Here is an 18,914-nt window from a genome sequence, read left to right as displayed (position 1 = left end):
AATTAGGGGCCCCGATAACTGTAATTAGCTACATCATATCCGGAGGCCCTCTGTGGGATCTTGGGAGGGAATAGCCAGCCCTTGGCAGCCTTCAGGCTAGCAAGGATGGAAAACTAGAAGCCTAGCTTTGCCTCCTCCTTGTTGGGGCACTCGGGGGGGGGGTCTGGGGTGCTTGGGCGAACGACTCGAATTTTTGAGCCTCAGTTTAGTCATTGGGAAATGGGACTGAATCAAAGACTGGGTGGTGAGGATATTGAAACCTTTCTTTGAGCAAGCCCCAGCCCCTCTACCTGAGGCTGCTCGCCTGCTACCCAAGTCCAGGCTACCAGGCTGCACCCAGCCCCTGTGGATGTAGAACAGCCACAAAGGGGCCTTGTGTCTGCGTGGAGACACATCACGGGTCTCAGTTTCCTTAAGGAAAGGCCCTGGCACCTTTTGCCCCTTACAGGGAACTCCAGATCATGCTGGGGGAATTTAAAGGAGCCTGGTGTCTTCAGAATTTTACCCAGGGCTGCAGAGGAGAGACGCAGTGGTGTGTAGGGGCGCCGGATGTCAGACCGGGAAGGCGGAGGTGTGTGTGTTCCTTATGTCGCCTGGGATCCCTCCACCCCCCAGCCTCAGTTTCCCTGAGAGGGAGGAGGATGGGGGAAGGGGAGGAGAGCGAGCCCCGCCCCCTCCGGGATCACTGTTGGGGGAGCTGCGTGCAAGCCAGGCCACCAGGGGTTAAGCAGTGACCTCAGCCGCGCGCCCCGGGACCGGGCGGGCGGGGCGGGCCGTGCGGCGGCTGCAGGCCGCGGGCCGGGGCTGCAGTGGGGCGCGGGGCTCGGCCCGGCCACCGGCGCCCGCGGCGGGAGCGGGAGGCGCGGTGGCGCGGAGCCTTTGTGAGCAGCGGGGACGGTGAGTGCGCGGCGCCCAAGCTCCGGCTCCCGGGCTCCGGCGGCCGCTTTGTGTGTCCGGGTCTCCCAGGTGCCTCCGGAGACAGCCCTGCGTGCGCGGGTCCCTCTCGTGGTCGTGTCCTTCCGTGTCCCTTGAGTGTGTCCCCCTGTCTGAGTTCTGACTGGCCTTTGTGCCTCTTTCTCTCTTTCTCCCTCCTGGACATCTCCCTCCCCCTCCCCCAAAGCTTTGTGTCATACTTTCCTCATCCCTCCACTGTGATTCGGTGTTGTGGGGTCCCTCCGATTGCATGAAGTAAGGCAACGCGGAGTGGCTTCTGTTCTGAGTCAGCCTCTCCCATCTTGAGTCCTAGCCCAAAGGCAGGACAGCCAGGCCTCCCGCAGGAGTGGGTTGTGGGAGGGGTCAGCGGCAGGCCATGGACACAGGGCCCTGGGTGAGAGATATGAGCCCTGGGAAGGCAGTATGTGTCCAGAGGGTTCTCTAAATGGTGGCCATCAGCTTTAGGGGGTGGCTTGTGAGAGGGAGCCAGGTTGGGGGGGGGTGGATCTCTCTGTGTTCCTGAGGGTGAGAGTCATTTGGACACAAGAGACCATGGACCCCATCTCAGCCCAAAGCGGGGAGATGGTATTGGGTGGATGATCTCATTTCTGAGGGGTTTCGGATCTCAGTGTTTGCTTCAAAGGCCTTGGAGACCCCATGGGGAAACTCTTACCCAGCCTGCCCCAGGTCCCATCTGTTCCTCTATGGCTGTGTGGGAGAGACCAGGTTGTGCAGGCTCATTAGTACATACAGCCCTGCCCTGGAGCCAGCCCTGTGGGTTTGGCTGTGAGCTGAAATACCCATCTATCCACCTGTCCACACAGCGTGGGCTTCCACACGGGAGAGAAGAGGGCACAGCCCGAAGATCTCAGGCAAAGCTTAGGACGCTGCTCCTCTGTCCCTGAGGCTGGTATCCTCTCTCTCACTGTACACCTTAGTTCCCACCCTTCATCTAGGAATAGGTTCTGTCCCTTGGCTCTCCCAGGTCTCCTTTGTACCTGCTCTCTAGCAAGACAGGCAGTTTTCCCCACACTCTTAGGATTCTCATCCGGAGTAGAGAGGGTCCTTTACATCTGGAAGGTTTTGGATGCAGTTGCTATGTCTGTTTTTGGTTCACCAGCCTGCAACACTGCCTGGCACATAGTAGGACCACAATTCATAGACGCCGGAAACTGGTGGTCCCCATGTTTTGTGCTTTTAAGTTTTAACTTTAGGAGGCTGGGATGTAGCTCAGTGGTAGAACGCTTGTCTGGCGGCTTGTGCAAGGCCCTGGGTTCCATCTCTTGTTCTACAACCAACCAGCCAGCCAACCAGTGGACACACAGGGAGAAGCTGATGGGTTCCTCGGGTACCTGGGTACCAGGTCATGGGAACAGGAAGGATCTCTGCCAAGATATAGTATCTGCCAGTCGGGAGACTGGGCAAGGAGTTCGGAGCCCTAAAAGCTTCTACAGGAACTATCAGAAATATATTCTCCTTAGAGCAACTTGAAAAGACCCAGAGGGTGGTTACATAGGCTATTAATAACAGCTTAGGTTTATACCGTAGCTCATAGCCAGCCACTATCTCTTGTTTGACAACAGCCCTGGTAATTAGGCAGGGAAGACAATCTGTTCCACAGATGAGGAAGCTGAGCAGCCTCAGGGAAGTGACCATCTAAGGCTAAGTTAGTGGATCCAGGGATCCAGCTGGGACTTCCCATCTCCATCCTTGCTGGCCTTTGCAAGCTGGTCTGCAATTCCTCTGTGATTTCTCCCTGCCCCACACGGGCCAATGAGTCTCTCTCTGTCTGGTCCTGGAGAGGTTCAGAGTCCACACAAATTCAAACTCATAAGCGTTGAGTGTTCTAGGGTTCTTTTACCATCCCCCCTAGGCCCAGCTTTACCATCCCGAAGGCCCGGCTTCTTGTCTGATGTCCCCAGAGAACATCCTAGTCTTTGCCTTGGTGCAGGTCAGTAGATCCACTTTCCTCCAGGACCCTGGACTGAGCGCATTCCCAGGAACTGTTTGTCCTTTTGGGTTTGTGCGGCGCTCTGGGCAGCGCTGTGCTGGAGTTAGCATGTTTTGATGCGTGAGAGGCAGTGGCTGAGTTTCAGGAGCTGACTGTTAAACAGATATTAGTTAATCATGAGGGAGGCTGGGGAGATGGCTCAGCGGGTAAAGCACTTGTGCCCCGATCTAAGGATCTGAGTTCGAGTCCTCAGAACTCATGTGGGAGGTGGAATGAGACAGGCAAGTTTTGGAGGCCCGTTAGCCTGGTATATATTGCCACAAACAATGAGGCACTGTCTAAGTGACACACTGTGTGGATGAGGACCACACCTGAAGTTGTCCTCTGACCTCCACATACGCTGGGGCATGTGAGTGCCTGCTTTCACATGTACGATCACACACACATATACGATCACACACACACATATATATGCTTAGAAACACACACATACAAAGATTAAACATTTGTGAGTTAGGGCCAGGCCTGGTGATGCACGCTTTAATCCCAACACTTCTAAGACAGAGGCAGGTGGATCTCTGGGAGTTTGAGGCCAGCTTTGTCTATGAGGTGAGTTCAGGCCTGTCCCAAGAGAAGGGGAGAGGAATGGCGTGAAGAAACGTAGTTTATTAAGCTTGACCAGGAACGGGGGGAAACGAACCAGAGCAAGATGTATAAGTTGACAAGGCAGGGAGCTCATGAGGATGTTCAGGGCATCTGTGTGGCCGAAGCTGCTTGAGGTTGGCTTAGGGACTGGTGACCTGCACAGATTCTGAGACCACGTGAGGGAGAGGAGCTGGCTTGCTTTTGGATGGCTTGTGACCTCTGCTTGGGATTCAGGAGTGACAGTTTACTGAGTCTGGACTGGATCCTGCATGGTGGCTGCTGGGGTCAGCTTTGTGCCAACACACAGAATGCATTGCTAAGTCCCAGAGATGTTCAAACCGGTCCTTCGACACAGCCACCATCAGGACATGGGCACTACGACTGTCTGTGGTGGAGGGACGTGTGGAGCACAGCACAGAGCAGGAATGGCCAGGGCACAGTAACCGCAAAGGTTCGGCAGCCGAAGCAACAGGGCTTCGGTGTGGCTCCGGCTCCGGTTGAACTGGGGGTCTCCAGGTTTGTCACAGAGCAGGGACATAGCAGACCTTCCTCAGGTCTAAGACGGTTTGGGGCTTTCCTGGGCATCCATGAAGAAAGCCTGTCAGGCCTCCTGCTGGGTTTGCCTAGTTCCTTGTACATCCGCCCATGGGCAGCCTAAGGTGAGCCTTTCTTTCCCAGTGTTTCTCCCTCAAAGTTCATCCAAGAAGCCCCTGCTTGCTGTGCTTCCTGACTTCCAGCCATTAGCACATTAGACAGGGACAGCCACCTCCTCCTCCTCTTCACCCCTCCCCTTCTCTTCCTCTTTCTCTCCCCTCCTTCCCTCCTCCTCACCCTGCTCCTTCCTTCCTCCTCCCCTCCTCACCCCCTCCTCTTCTATCTCTTCTACTCCCCCTTCTCTCCCTCTCCCTTTTTACCCTCTTCCTCCTCCCCTCCTCACCCCCTCCTCTTCTATCTCTTCTACTCCCCCTTCTCTCCCTCTCCCTTTTTACCCTCTTCCTCCTCCCCCTCTTTCTCTTCACACTTCTCTCTCTTCATTGTTTAAAGTGGGTAGAGGGATGGAGCCGTCAGAAGCTGCTCTTATTCAATTTCCATAAGAAAACAACGGTTAAATCAAGTTGGAGAATAATAGTCTCAAAAGAGAAGAGAAAGTATCTCCAGCTGGATCCCTCCCAGACCCCCGCCCAACTCACCCACAGCGGCTCATCACCCAAGCGTTCATTTGATTTTTTAAAAAAAGATTTATTTATTTATTATATATAACTACACTGTAGCTGTCTTCAGACACACCAGAAGAGAGCGTCAGATCCCATTACAGATGGTTGTGAGCCACCATGTGGTTGCTGGGATTTGAACTCAGGACCTCCGAAGAGCAGTCAGTGCTCTTAACCGCTGAGCCATCTCTCCAGCCCTATTTATTTGATTTTAATTATTTTCTTTTTTTGAGACGGGGTCTCACCGTGTAGACTCGGCTGACCTGGGTGCTCTGTAGACAGGGTTGGCTGGGAGCACTCAGCTCTACCTGCCTCTGCCTCCTGAGTGCTAGGATAAAAAGCATTAGTTCCCACGCCTGACTATTTATTTTCTAAAATATTCATTCTATTTTGTGTGTACGAATGTTTGCCTGCATGCATGTGTACCACACGTGTATGCGGACGTCAGGGGAGGGTGTGGCATCTCCTAGAAATGGAGTGACAGATGGTTGTGAGTTGCCACATGGGTGCTGGGAACCAGACCCGGGGCTTCTGCAAGAGCAATTCAGGGCTTTTAACCCACGGAGCCACCTCTCCCAACCTTTTATTTTGCTTTTAATGACACATGCATTTCATGACCATTAAAAAAAGAAAAGAAAAGAAAAGAAACAAAGTTGGAAGAAGCCAAAAATAGCCCTTCCCAGCACCAGCCCCAGACACCCTCTGGACAGGGTGGTGTGTCTCATCTTTCTGTGACCACTTGATTGTCCCCTTGCCTAGGCTCTGTAGAACCCACAATGTACCAGGTCTGTGCTGCTCTGGAGAGGAGGAGCCCAGTGCTTCAATCTGGAGTAGTTTGCTTGCCCACTTAGTTTCTTCCTCTGTAAAGTAACTTCTCCGGGACTGGGGAACTAACAGGAGCCCAGGGCAGCACCCTGGGGAGTGGAGGTTTGGGGTCATTGTTATGTGAGTGAAAAACATTGTTCTGTGCTTTTAAAGTAGGTCTGTTCTGAGGCCAGACAGATAAACTGTCAAAAGGCAGATTAATAAAAGAGAAGGCATGCATGCTTTATCTATGAACTTTTTATTACATATATTATCTATCCTATCTATCATCTATTTATCTATCTTTTATCTATCATCTATCTACCTATCATCCATCTGTCTGTCTATCATCTTTCCATGTATCTATCCATTTATCTACCTATCTACCTATTATTTATCTACCTATTTATCTATCATCTATCGTGTGTGTGCACGTACACGTGTGTCTGTGTGCATGTGTGTGTGTCCGTTTGCATATGTGTGTGTGTGTGTGTGTACACTAAGTTGAGTGTGTAAAGGTCAGAGGACAACCTGCAGGAGTCAGTTGTCTCCTACCTTGTGGGTCCTGCTGATTGAATTCAGGTAATCAAGCTTGGTATAGGCTCCCATACCCACTGAGCCATCTTTCTGGCCCCGCATATTATTTGATACTAATTTTTTTCTGAGACAGGGTCGTACTCTATGGTCCAGGTTGACCAGAAGCTCATTACATAGTTCAGGCTGTGCCTCAACTCATAGGAATCTTGCTTCCTCAGCCTCTTGAATGCTAGGTTGAGCCTAGCCTTTAATTAACTTAAATTTTGGAGACATGACCTTTTGTACCCCATGTTGATCTAGAACTCAACTCACTTAGCCTAGAGTGACCTTGAACTTCTGAACCTCTAGCCTCCATCTCCCTAGTGCTGGGATGTCAGGTGTGTGCCTACCTGCTTTATGCAGTGCTGGGGATGGAATCTGGGGCCTTGTGGGGTCTCGACAGGCATCCAACAACTGAGCTTTGTCTCCAGCCCCATAAAGCTTTATTAATTTATGGCTTTTAAATGCTGAGTTTTAAAAGTTGTGTTGGGGCTTTATGTGGGAGTAGTGAGAGCCTTGAAGAAGTTAACATCCCAGGTTAACAAAGGATGATGAATTGGAAGTGACCAGACAAGGGAGAAGGCCGTCAGTCACGGGAAAGGACTAGGAAACAGCAGTGAAGCAAGAGTACGTCAGCCTCCTTCCCGTGACAACACACCAGGCAAAAGCACCGAAGGAAGAAAAGCAGAAAGGATGGAAGAAAGGAAGGAAGGAAGGAAGGATGGAAGAAAGGAAGGAAAGAAGGAAGGAAGGAAGGAAGGATGGAAGAAAGAAAGGAAGGAAGAAAGGAAGAAAGGAAGAAAGGAAGGAAGGAAGGAAGGAAGGAAAAAAGGAAGGAAGGATGGAATGAAGGAAGGAAGGAAGAAAGGAAGGAAGGAAGGAAGGAAGGAAGAATGGCAGGAAGGAAGGAAGGAAGAAAGGAAGAAAGGAAGGAAGGAAGAAAGGAAGGAAGGAAGAAAGGAAGGAAGGAAGGAAGGAAAAAAGGAAGGAAGGATGGAAGGAAGGAAGGAAGGAAGAAAGGAAGGAAGGAAGGAAGGAAAAAAGGAAGGAAGGAAGGAAGAAAGGAAGGAAGGAAGGAAGGAAGGAAGGAAGGGTGTATTTGGGCTCACAGTTTGAAGGTGTACAGTCTATCATGGGGGTTGGGGTTTGGGGCAGGAACTAATGGCTGAGTTCTCTCCAATGGAGATCAAGATATCCCATCGCAAAAGTCTAGCAGGTCTGTCATACAGACTCTTCTTCCTGTTTCAGGGAGAGAGATTTATGTCCTTGTCACAAAGGGAAATGTTGGCCTTGCTTTTAGACAGAAGGGAACAGGCAGAGAACATTCCTTCCCTTCCTGCTCACACAGGGCTTTTAGCTTAAAAGAATTATTACACCAGGATGACATATCTTAGAGGTAACATTCTTTTTACTTATGCTTTATATGTATTTATTTAGTGTGTGTGTGTGTGTGTGTGTGTGTGTGTGTGTGTGTGTGTGTGTTGATGCTTTTGTGGAGGTCAGAGACAAACTTGTGGTAGTCAGGTCTTTTCTTCAACAATTTGGGTCCTGGGGATCGAACTCAGGCTGTCAGGCTTGGTGGTCAGTGCCTTTACACATTAACCTTTGGTGGTGGACTCGTGGCAGACAGTGTAGTAATGGTGGGAGTGTTGGCAAGAGAGGAAAGAACCTGGGAGAAACTGAGGTCTCACAGTGCCTTCCCAGGGCAGGCTATCAACAACCTCAGGATATCTGTTAGATCGTACCTCCCCACCTCTGTGATCCATTAAGAAGTAGCCTGTCTGCAGATAACTTATCTGAGCCTCCTCTACTGAGTAGCCATGACTTGGAGGCATTTGCCTGTGTATCCAGGGCTGAGGGCCAGACACAGGCTAGGGAGGCCATAGTTTCCAAGCCAGTGGAGGGGATAAATGGATAGAGACGGCATGGGGGTTCAGGAAGATTTGAGCCATGTGCCGGCACACATACTCTGTGCTCTACCTGCCTCAGTCCCCCTGGGTTGCCAATAGTCACTTGAAGATTTTAGCAACCTGCTGGGTGAGGCCGGAGGCTTCTGGGGCCATAGGGAACCAGGGTATAGGTTTACGTGGTACGGGAGAACTTGGATAAGCGTGGGATCAGGGTTACGTGTCTGAGATAGAACCAGTTAGAATTTCAAACTAGGACTGTATGCAGAGGGTGGGCAGAGGGAGGGAGGAATCAGGTGATGTGTAGATTTTTTTCTTTTGTGTACATGGTTGGTGGCAGCGTCAGTAAATGAGCCAATTGATGGGGATTTGGGGGATGGCTTAAGGGAGGAAACTGAGGATTTAGATCAGGACAAGGTCACATTTAGAGGCCACACTTAGCTGGAAAGCTAAGTGGTTATTGCTACCTGTGGAGAGTAAGACCAGTTGATCTTAGCCAAGAGGCCGAGACAGTGATGACAATGAGACTTAAGTGTAACATCTGGGCGGGTGGAGGCAATGGGGGATGTACAGGGGCCACACCAGAGCCTGGGAGCCTGGTTATGAGGAACCCAACCTGCTATTCTAGAGTGTGGGGTTGGGCTCAGTACTCTGGGAAGATCAGCCCTAAGTCAGAGGTGTGAGCATTATTCTGGCTCTGTAGCTGGGAGAGGCTCCCATGAGGCTGTGTGACAGGAGGGAGGGTGGCTCTCCAGCAGGTCCATGTCCTCTCCATGACCTCACTGACCTCCGTGACCTCCTTCAGTCTTGCCAAGAGGATGCTAGAAGTATGCAGTGGTTTTCATCTGTCTGACACCTGTTTAGTGAGCATCTTCTGGGTACAGGCGCCGGTGCAGAGCAGAGATTCACAGCTGAGGAGGAGAGGGACACCTTCAGTCTCTGGGGGAAGCAGACAGGTCCCCATGGGGAAAGGGAAAGACACTACCCCGAGAAGCAGGCAAGTGGCAGCGTTAGCCCAGATGAGGGAGGAAAGCAATGCTGGGGGACTCGGAACCTCTCCTGGGAATCCTCTGATTTACCTGGAAGGTCTTTGGGGATGTTCCAGTGTCTGGGACAGGGGACAGCACAATCAGAAATTTTGTCCTGATGATATTGGGTGGAAAGGAGCAGGAGACACAGTAAGCCCTTTGAAGCTGGTACAAGCCCTTGATGTCGAGCCCAGTGTCTGAATCTTGCTTACTCACGTTCTCTGCTCTTTTCTTCTTTTTTTATGAAGGAGATTTCAGAGACTCAAGAGAGGTTAAGCAACCTGCCCAAGGTCACAGAGCAAACATAACGAGGAAGATGAAACAGACGCCTTCTCAGGGGCAGAAGCAGGAGGTGGAGTAACCTCAGGGAGGGGCTCACGGGACAGATCTTTCAGCTTGAACTTTGTCTTTGTAGTCTCAGGGGACTTTGGAGATGTGTGCACATCCCGGAGCCACTTACTTGGCCGCATTGAAAGCTTTCTGGGCGTCTCTTCCTTGGAGTGTCCCGGAAAACCACATGGTTCAGGTCCAAGATTCGATCAACTCGGGTCATATGAGGCCACTGAGGGAGGTGGCCCCACTGGGGAGCAGTGTTGCCCCAGACTTCCCAAAGCAGGGATGTCGTGAGCATGGCCTCCCGGGCTGGAGTCCTAACCATGGGCACCGTGGCTCATCTGGTTCTGTTGTTTTGTGTGTAAGGCTCAGGTTTATTTATCTACACTGTGTAGATGAGGCGGCAGAGTAAGAGCAATCAGCCCAAAGTCACACAGTGAGTACATGGCAGGATGTCCCCTGTGACTCTGGAGCTCTCCCTTGAAACCCTGAGGCTCCCTGCCAGCCTCAGTTTATCCGGACGTGTCTCCTGACTGAAAGAGCAGGCAGTGGTCAGGGCTAGAGAGTGGGAGAGCCAGAACCTGAGCTCAGCCTGCCTCCAGAGTCCACCCCGGCAAGCAGTGTTTAGGTATTCGTTAGAGTGGACCCAAAGTGCTCCTTAAAGTTAAAGGCGTGGTTACTCCCTGTGTGGTGTTACTGGGAGGTGGGCCCTTTAAGAGGTGGGACCTAATGGGAGGAAGTGAGGTCATTGGCATACATATGTCTTTAAAGGAGATATTGGGACCTTGGCCTCCCCCCACTTTCCTTTCTGGTCACCGTATAATGAGCAGCTTTGTCCCAAGACACACTATTGTGTAAGCACAGCACTGGGAAGTGGAGGCAGGAGCTTCAAGAGTTCAAAGCCACCCTTGGCCACATAGTAAGGTAGAGGCCAGCCTGGGCTACTGGAGACCCTGTTTTTCTTTCTTTCTTTTTTAAAAGAAATTGGAGCCAGGCATGGAATGAACTTCTTTAATCCCAGCACTTGGGAGGCAGAGGCAGGCGATTTCTGTGAGTTCAAGACCAGCCTGGTCTATATAGTAAGTTCTAGGACAGCCATGACTCAGTTAGAAATACCCTATCTAGAGAGAGAGAGAGAAAGAGAGAGAGAGAGAGAGAGAGAGAGAGAGAGAGAGAGAGAGAGATGGCTCAGTAATAAAGAGCACTGTCGGCTCTTGCAGAGGATCCAGGTTCAATTCCCAGCACCCACGTGGCAGCTCACAACTGCCTCAAACTCCAGCCCCAGGACATCCTGATACCCACTTCTGGCATCCACAGACCCTACACACACCTGATGCACAGACATACATTCGGACAAACTCCCGAGCCCATGAATGAAAAAGAAAGTTTCCTGCCCGATTCACAAAAGAGGGAACTGGCGCTCAGGGAGAAGGTGTGGGCTGGGGGCGAAGACCCTTGCTCTCCTGGGTGGACTTTTCAGAGTCTTTACCGTACGGATTGTTCTGCTGTGGTTTCCCCATTGCTCTTGATCTCCAAATGCCTCTGTTCCCCAAGTGAGTGAGTAGCCTGTCACATGTTTCAAGACACAGGTGTTGCCCCAAATGTACACACTCATGTGCATAACTCTTCAGGACTGTTGACACCTATTGCCTGTGGAGTTTGGGGACATCCCATGAGTTGTGACAACTTATGATCAACGACTCTCCTTCCTAGCCCGTTTGCTTCGGCTCCCTGCTTGTCCCATATCACTTCCCTGAACATGGTCATGTGACTGCATCCCGGCTGGGCTGACCGGGGCAACCTGGCTCATGGTGGGGCAGACATTAGGGCAAAGAGGGAGGATGTGGGAGGGAGGACTCACTCAGCCATTCCTAGAAGGTTTGGATGTTACACCAGGGATTTTCTCTGAGCGGGCCAAGTGTCTGCAAAGGTGGCAGGCGTTGACAGATGGTCCTGGAGAACCCATGAGCCAGAATTCTGACTTTAGTCTGTGGCAGATGGGGCCCTGGGCAGTCTCCTAAAACTGCTCATCTCTGAACCACTGAGGGAGGAATTGGGGGAGTTTCGGGTGTGATTTTTTTGGGGGGGGAAGGGTTACTGGGGTTGGAGCCAGGGTCTGCTTTCATTTCCACCCTGGTATATGCCAGCAAGTGCTTTACCACACAGGTCCGCCCCAGGCCAGAGTCTGCATGGGAAACTTCTCCAATGGGTCTGAAGGTTGTAGTCTAGGGACCAGCTTGGAAAAGGCTGTGAGACCCTCAGAGCTGGAAATGTTTGTGTGAGTGGGAGCCCGTTGAGGCTGTGCTCGGAGCTGCCCATGCCTATAGCAGCCTCCGGAGGCTCCTTGGCTATGTGCCTGGTGAACCAGTACTGCACTGATGGGGAGGGCTCTGGATGGGAGGCAGATGCTTGAGCTGCACCTGTAGAGGTACCTGGGCCAGCAGACCTGGCTGGGCCTGGGTTTACAAAGCTCCCAGGTCTTTGGTTTATTCGTTCGTCTTTCATTGTTGAGACCGTTGAAAGACAGAGCAGAGAAGATAGACAAACAAAGATAGACAGACTCCAGTCATAGCCTGCAGGGTGCATGATAAACTCGGGTGGTCACCGAGGAGGCCTGAGGTGGGGGTATCTGATGCCTGAGTCAGACTGAAAACTTGGGACACATCAGGGATTTGTGGGGATCTGAGCTCTAGCACGTTCTAGGTTGGAGTAGAGCTCCAAAAGCTTCCTGATGAGTTCCTGTCATCTTCTTATCCATTTGTTCCTCCATCTTCTCTATTATTCCCCTGCCCTGGCACCAGTGCTTCTATTTACTTATTTATCTATTCATCCATCCATCATCTATCCACCCACCTATCCACCCACTCATCCATCCATCTACAAATCCATCTACCCATCCATCCATTTATCCATTCATTCATCATCTATCTACTCATCCATCCATCCATCCATCCATCCATCCATCCATCCATCCATTTACTCATCTATCCATCCATCCACTCATCTATCCATCCATCCACTCATCTATCCATCCATCCATCCATCCATCCATCCATCCACTCATCCATCCATCCACTCATCTATCCATCCATCCATCCATCCATCCATCCATCCATCCATCCATCCATCCATCCATTCATCCATCCATCCATCCACTCATCTATCCATCCATCCATCCATCCATCCATCCATCCATCCATCCATCCACTCATCCATCCATCCATCCACTCATCTATCTATCCATCCATCCATCCATCCATCCATCCATCCATCCATCCACTCATCCATCCATCCATCCACTCATCTATCCATCCATCCATCATCCATTCATCCATCCATCCATCCACTCATCCATCCATCCCCCATCCATCCATCCATCCATCCATCCATCCATCCCCCATCCATCTACTCACCTATCACCATCTTCTATCCATCCATCATTTACCCTTCCATTCACCTATCCACACTTCCATCCACACACTGATCCACCTACCCATCTACCATGCATTGTGTCACCCATCCATTCACACGTCCATCTGTCCACTCATTCACCTGTCCATCTACCCATCCACATTCCCATCCACACATTGATCCACACATCCACCATCTATCCTCCAGTCCACATATTCCACCTACCTATCCATCTATCCATCCTCTATCCTCCCATCCACCCAGCTCTGGCCCCACAGTGTGTGCTGGGGACCCTCTGGGACCTCGACAGACAGAGTGGAAACATAATCACTTCCCTCTGGGGTTTAGAAAACAAAGTAAATGGCTGAATTTCAGGTGCTCACAAGAGCATGTGTCTGGTTATCCTGTGGTCATCATGGGAAGCTGTTAGCTTCGGCTGAGGCTCGAGAGGCAGTGAGAGGCTCCCAGGCAGATGGGCAGGGAGCATCCTGCTCTTGGGGGTTGGGCAGGTGGGTACCTCTTTCATTTCCAGAAGTAAGCTACTTTTGTCTTCATCTTCCCACAAGGCTGGTCCACAGGAGATGCCAACAATCGGTGGGGGCAGCAGATGGGTCAGAACAGCATCTCTGAGCTGTAATTAGGAGCTGGGCTCTGTAGGGGACTGTCGGCTGAGTAAAGGCAGGGAATGTCACTGTTATATGCTGTCCTGGGGCAGGAGAGATGGATCAGTGGCTAAGAGCACTGACTGCTCTCCCAGAAGTCCTGAGTTCAAATCTCAGCAATCATATGGTGACTCACAGCCATCTGTGATGAGATCTGATGCCCTCTTCTGGTGTGTCTGAAGACAGCAACTGTGCACTTATATATAATACATAAATAAATCTTAAAAAAATATATGCTGTCCTGGCTATGCAGACAAAACTGAGGGGTCCCAGCTCTCCCCCCACAGCTCCAGGCACAGTAGGGGACGTGTAATGAATGCGGTCCTATAAAGGTGATGGCTGAGACCCTTAGCTTCTTCAGTTACTTCTTCCATGTGTGCCATGGGCTAAGTGTCTCAGCCTCTCTTGGTCTCTATTTAATTTCTCTGTTTTGGGTAACAGCAGTTGCTGCAGGGACTAAGAAAGTCATATCAACGCCTTGAGTATAGTTAGCACACAGTGACAGTCCAGGGGACACGTTCTTTGCAGGCAGCCTGACCTCTGTGGCTGGTATTAACAGTCTCAGCAAGGGAGGACTAGATTTAAACCCCACCTAGACCGCAGACTGACACTAAGCCCTCAGCAAGCCCTCAGCTAGCTCACTGCTCTGAGCTCAGCTTTCCCATCTGTCTGGGGATAGACAACCCAAGAGGCCAGGAGCCTTAGTGTCTGACTCATTTGCGTTGTGGCTTCTCCCCAAGGCTGGAAAACTCGGGTCCAAACAGTCAAAGTGAACTTTGGGTTTCGCGAGGGTCACGGGGTCATGCACTGGCCTTAGAGACTATGGTCAACTGTGGGATCTATAGGGTGTGTGCTCAGGGCTCCCCATGTCCTTTGGAAATGGGCCCTTGTGTGACCCGTGGCTGAGGTCTTCACAGCTCTGGCTGGGGTGCTGGTCTGCCTATTTCATCTTCCACAGACTCACACACTATTCCGCTCTCCCTCACTTTCTGCTTGGCCCATACTCTTAGGTTGGGTGGGGCATGCCCGATACTCCGAAAGATCTGGGTCACTGCAGGTAAATATTAACTCATATCTAGCTTACATCACAAACTTGTCTGGACTGGCTTTGGGGACTTAGCCAGGGGGGAAAGGGTACTTATTCTTCAGTAGGGATGGTGTTGTTGTTCTAACCTTGTTCAGGACTGCTACTACAAGAGGACAGGAGGCTAGCTTAGGGTCACACAGAAGTAGGGTGGTCCTGTGGTCCTGGTTACCCTCCAACATCCTGCTTGTCTCACTGGGACCTGGGAGCATCCTTGCTGTCTGACCTATCCCAGGATGCCAGGAATGTGATCTGTGCCTGAAGTTTGCCTTCTGCCATACTGACGTGAGGGGGTGCCATGCTTACCCAGAATACCTTCGTGGCGGAACACCAAGGGCTTTCCTGAGTCTGGGTTGGGACCGGGGAGTGACCCCCATGCCTCAAACTAGCCAAGCAGGCATCTCTGGAAGGTCACTCCTTGGGTACCGCAAGCACCCAGGTGTTGAGTCATATTTACAAGAGGACACAGACAGCATGCAGCTTGGGTCTCTGGGACCCGGGTTCCAGTCTCTGAGTCTTTCTTGTGCCTTTGTCACATTCAGTGTGAAGAGATAGGAACAGAGCCCCATGTCCAAGATGGTGTGAGGACTGAGTGATGGGTGTTCATAAGAGCAGGTGCTTGCAAGGTGTGTGTGTGTGTGTGTGTATGTGTGTGTGTATGTGTGAGTGTGTGTATGTGTGTGTATGTGTGTGAGTGTGTGTATGTGTGTGTATGTGTGTGTATGTGTGTGTATGTGTGTGTGTATGTGTGTATATGTATGTGTGTATGTGTGTGTGTATGTGTGTGTATGTGTGTGTGTATGTGTGTATGTGTGTGTATGTGTATGTGTGTGTATGTGTGTGTATGTATGTGTGTATGTGTGTGTGTATGTGTGTGTGTGTATGTGTGTGTGTGTGTTTTCAACTTTACCCAGGTTCTCAGTGGCCACTCCTTATGGTTGAGAGCTGAGAGGGAAACACTGGCTTTGCCTGTACCCTGCTCACAGTGTTGCCGTGAGAGGCGGCCCAGGAGCCCTATTCAGAAATGTCCTCACTGCCATCTCAGTGGGGTCATGTCACAACTCCAAGAACACTAATATCATGCCATAGCTGCTGGGCGTTGGTGGCCAAGGCACATGACCCAACTTGAGGCCCAACTGGTCCCAAAGGGGCTTGGGGTGGGTTGGGTTTCCTGGCTTTCTGGCATGACTTGGAGCCAGCTCTGCATGGAATATCCTCAGGCTCATGAGTCACAAGGCTAGCCTTCCTTTGCACACTGGTCCTCATTTCACTTTCTGCAACTCTTCACTCATGTGGTCTCTTGTGGTTTCCACTTTCCTCTGCTGGGTGCCTCATCCCTGAAAGCTGGCAGGAGGCATCCTCCTGGAAGAAGATGCCTGCCTGTGTGTGGGTCTATGGACGAATGTCCCGGGGCAGCCAGGTGGAGGCGGTGGAGTCACGTGGCTCAGGGCAGTGCTGAGGCCCGGGTGTCCCGAACACTGGGTGACCCAGGAAGGATGCTGCAGGAGGCCAGGTGTGTCTCATCCCGGGGGCCATGCTTCCCTGGCATCGCCAGCATCTGGGACGAGTTTGCTGTATTAATGACAGGGCCAGGGCCATCTGGGCAACGCCCTCTGGGGTTGGGACGGGCACGGGAAGGGAGGCAGTCAGACACACAGGGAGAGGTGAGAAGGCTGGATCGGCTTTTCTGTGAGACGGCAGCTGTGAGCAGGGAGTTACTCTGTGTGGGAGCCATGATCCTTACTCCACCCCGGGCCTGAGATACGTAAGTCTAGTCCACCTGGCATTGGCTCCTGTAGATAGGACAGACAGGCCCCTGGAGTGAGACAAGCAGTGCTTAGGAGGGAAACGCTGGCTTAGCCTGTACTCTGTGCTAGCTCTTGAAGTCAGAAGTGGCCCAGGAGCCCTATTCAGCAATGACCTCACTACCTTCTTAGAGGGGTCCAAAGGAGGAAGTAGAGGTGCTGGGGTGGTAGGAAGACACCCACTCCTCTCCTAGAGATTGTGAGCTTTCTGCCAAAGGATCAATTTCAGTGTGCATGGTGGTGTGGAAAGCCACTTTGGAGACCCACGCATGCCAAGCACAGGGCTAGGCTCTGGAAGCTCTCTTGGACCAGGGTTCTTTTCTTTCCTCCTCACGGTTATTATCTCCCCCGTAACCATACAGAGGCTTCACTGTGGGGCCTTAATGACTGTAGGCTGAGGCAGGAAAGCGCTGATATACCCAGTGAACTGGGACTTGGGGAAGCTGAGCCCAACAGCACTTCGGAGAGCGCTTCTCAACCTTCCTAATGCGGTGACCCTTTAATACAGTTCCTCACGCTCTGGTGATTTTTAATGATACGATTCTTTTTGTTGCTACCTCATGACTGTACTTTTGCTCCTGTTATGAATTGTAATGTGAATATCTGATAGCACAGGGTGGCCTTGGGTGACCCCTGCAAAAGGGTGTTCGATCTCACAGAGGGGTCACACATATAGGTTAGGAACAACTGGCCTAGAAAAACACATTGGGCCTGGTGCTCGCTCCACCCAGTTCTCTGTTCCGTGCTTCAACCCACCCTGCCAGGCTCCTTGAGGGAGGATTCCCTGTGCTGGCTGGCTGGGGGCCTCTGAAGGCTGCCCGAGAGTTCCTGTCATTAGCTTACTATGACTGGGATCTGGCCACATCTCAGGTGTTCCTCAGCCAAGCCAGGGCAGGGCAATGCAGGCCAGGACTGTGGGGTCTGCACCTCCCGTAGACCTGCTGTCACATGGCCCAGGGCAGTGGCAGATCTACCTGGCTGAAGCCCTGGTGTCCTCAGAAGTACGTGTGCTCCGTCCTTTACCAGAGAGAATTCCATCGAGACGTCTGTGTTTGCACAGAGCTGTTTCCAGGAGCCCGGGGCTGAGACCCTGGGTCTGTGAGCTTTCTGTTAATGGAGCGGATGAATGCACAAAGGCATCTTGGGATTGATTTTGGCACCTGCTCCTCAGTGACACTAGGCAACCCAAGGAACTGTGTTCTTGGTGCTGCGTCCTGGCAAGGGACCTGGACTCCAGGCAACAGGCTCATCGCAAGTGAGGACCAGGGGCGGTTGGGCCGAGTGTCCGGAGCAAAGACAGGTGGAGGACACTGAGTCCCGTGGCAGGTCACTGTTCTAGCTCAGTCACACTGCTACACCTGTACCTCACGGCACCGAGGCCGGACAAACATACCATGGAGTATTCGGCCTCCACCCACCCGGTGCTAGCATCACCCCCTCCTTCACCCAGTTGTGACTTCAGCCCTCTCCCCCCTTCATGAGACCCAGTGGCTTGCTTACCAGGCACCGTAGCATGTGTTCATGACCTTGGAAGGCTGTTGCTGGGTCATCGGAGCCATCATCTTCATCTTCATCTTCATCATCACCATCATCACCATCACCATCATCATCATCACCATCATCGCTTTGATTTCTAAGACAGGATCTCATGTAGCCCAGGCTGGTCCCTTACTCACTATGTAGCCAAGAGTGACCTTAAATGCCTGGCCATATTGCCTCCCAAGGGCTGGGATTCCAGGCATGGGCCACCGTGTCAGGCTATTCCGTAGTCTTTGGTACAGTATCAGGTGGCTGTCGGGGGGGGGGGGAGTCAAAGGAACTTCTGTTCCTTTCAGTAGACGCAGGTGCCAATGGGGATGAGACCACTGACCTCCTTTGCCAGGTTCGAGCCTTTGACTTGGAAGATGGTGTTCTTGTCCTTCGTGAGGGCCGCCGGCCAGGGGGCAACCTTGGACGCACCTGTCCTGTGACGTCTTGGCAGCCAGCGTCCCTGTGGTGATCTGGGCACCACCCCAATTGCATTGGTATAACAATTTTTGGGTATAAAATTGTTCTGGGTGCTGACGGCATATGTGGAGGGAGCTGTTCCTCACTCGCCCAGGCCACAGGCCTCTGACAGGCCACTCAGGCACATGCACGTCCCCGAGTGAGTTTGCTGGCCCTGTGTATGTGCGTATATATGTATATATGTATGTACATAGGTATGTATGCATGACGTATGATCTTTTGCGTGTGCACCTACATGCATGCACACATGCATATAGTCATTGGAGGACAACTTGTGGGAATCTGCCCATCATGTATGTCCCTGGGATTGAACACAGGCTGTCTGCCTTCGCGGCAAGCCCCTTCACCTGCTGAGCCATTTTGGCAGTCTACACAAGTTATTTTTCAGGCCAAAGAAGAAAGTGGAGGCTTGGGTCCCCATGAGTGTGGCTCTTGTTGGGGGTGGGTTGTGGGTTTGTGGCTCTGCAGGTGTTCCAGTGAGTCTGTGCAGGCCGAAGGCCTGGGGTCCTCTCCCCACCACCCCACGACCATGGTCACTGCTGTGTGGTCCTCTCCCC

At 51.8% G+C, this 18,914-nt stretch overlaps 1 protein-coding gene across 4 annotated transcripts in view; it reads left to right on the top strand.

The window, feature by feature from the left end:
* Positions 1-817: 817 nt before the first annotated feature.
* The window catches only part of ARHGEF10L (Rho guanine nucleotide exchange factor 10 like), a gene marked incomplete at its 5' end in the record, with an annotated part of 133,179 nt that continues 115,082 nt past the window's right edge, over positions 818-18,914 (top strand). For all 4 annotated transcript variants that reach the window (XM_080921207.1, XM_080921206.1, XM_080921205.1 and 1 more), the window contains one exon: positions 818-897. The remainder of the gene's footprint in view (positions 898-18,914) is intronic.

This window comes from Micromys minutus (genome assembly GCF_963924665.1).
Source record: "Micromys minutus genome assembly, chromosome: 9".
Taxonomy (NCBI): Eukaryota; Metazoa; Chordata; class Mammalia; order Rodentia; family Muridae; genus Micromys; species Micromys minutus.
Note: the sequence above shows the minus strand (reverse complement) of the source record. Positions and strands in the feature narration are given on the sequence as shown.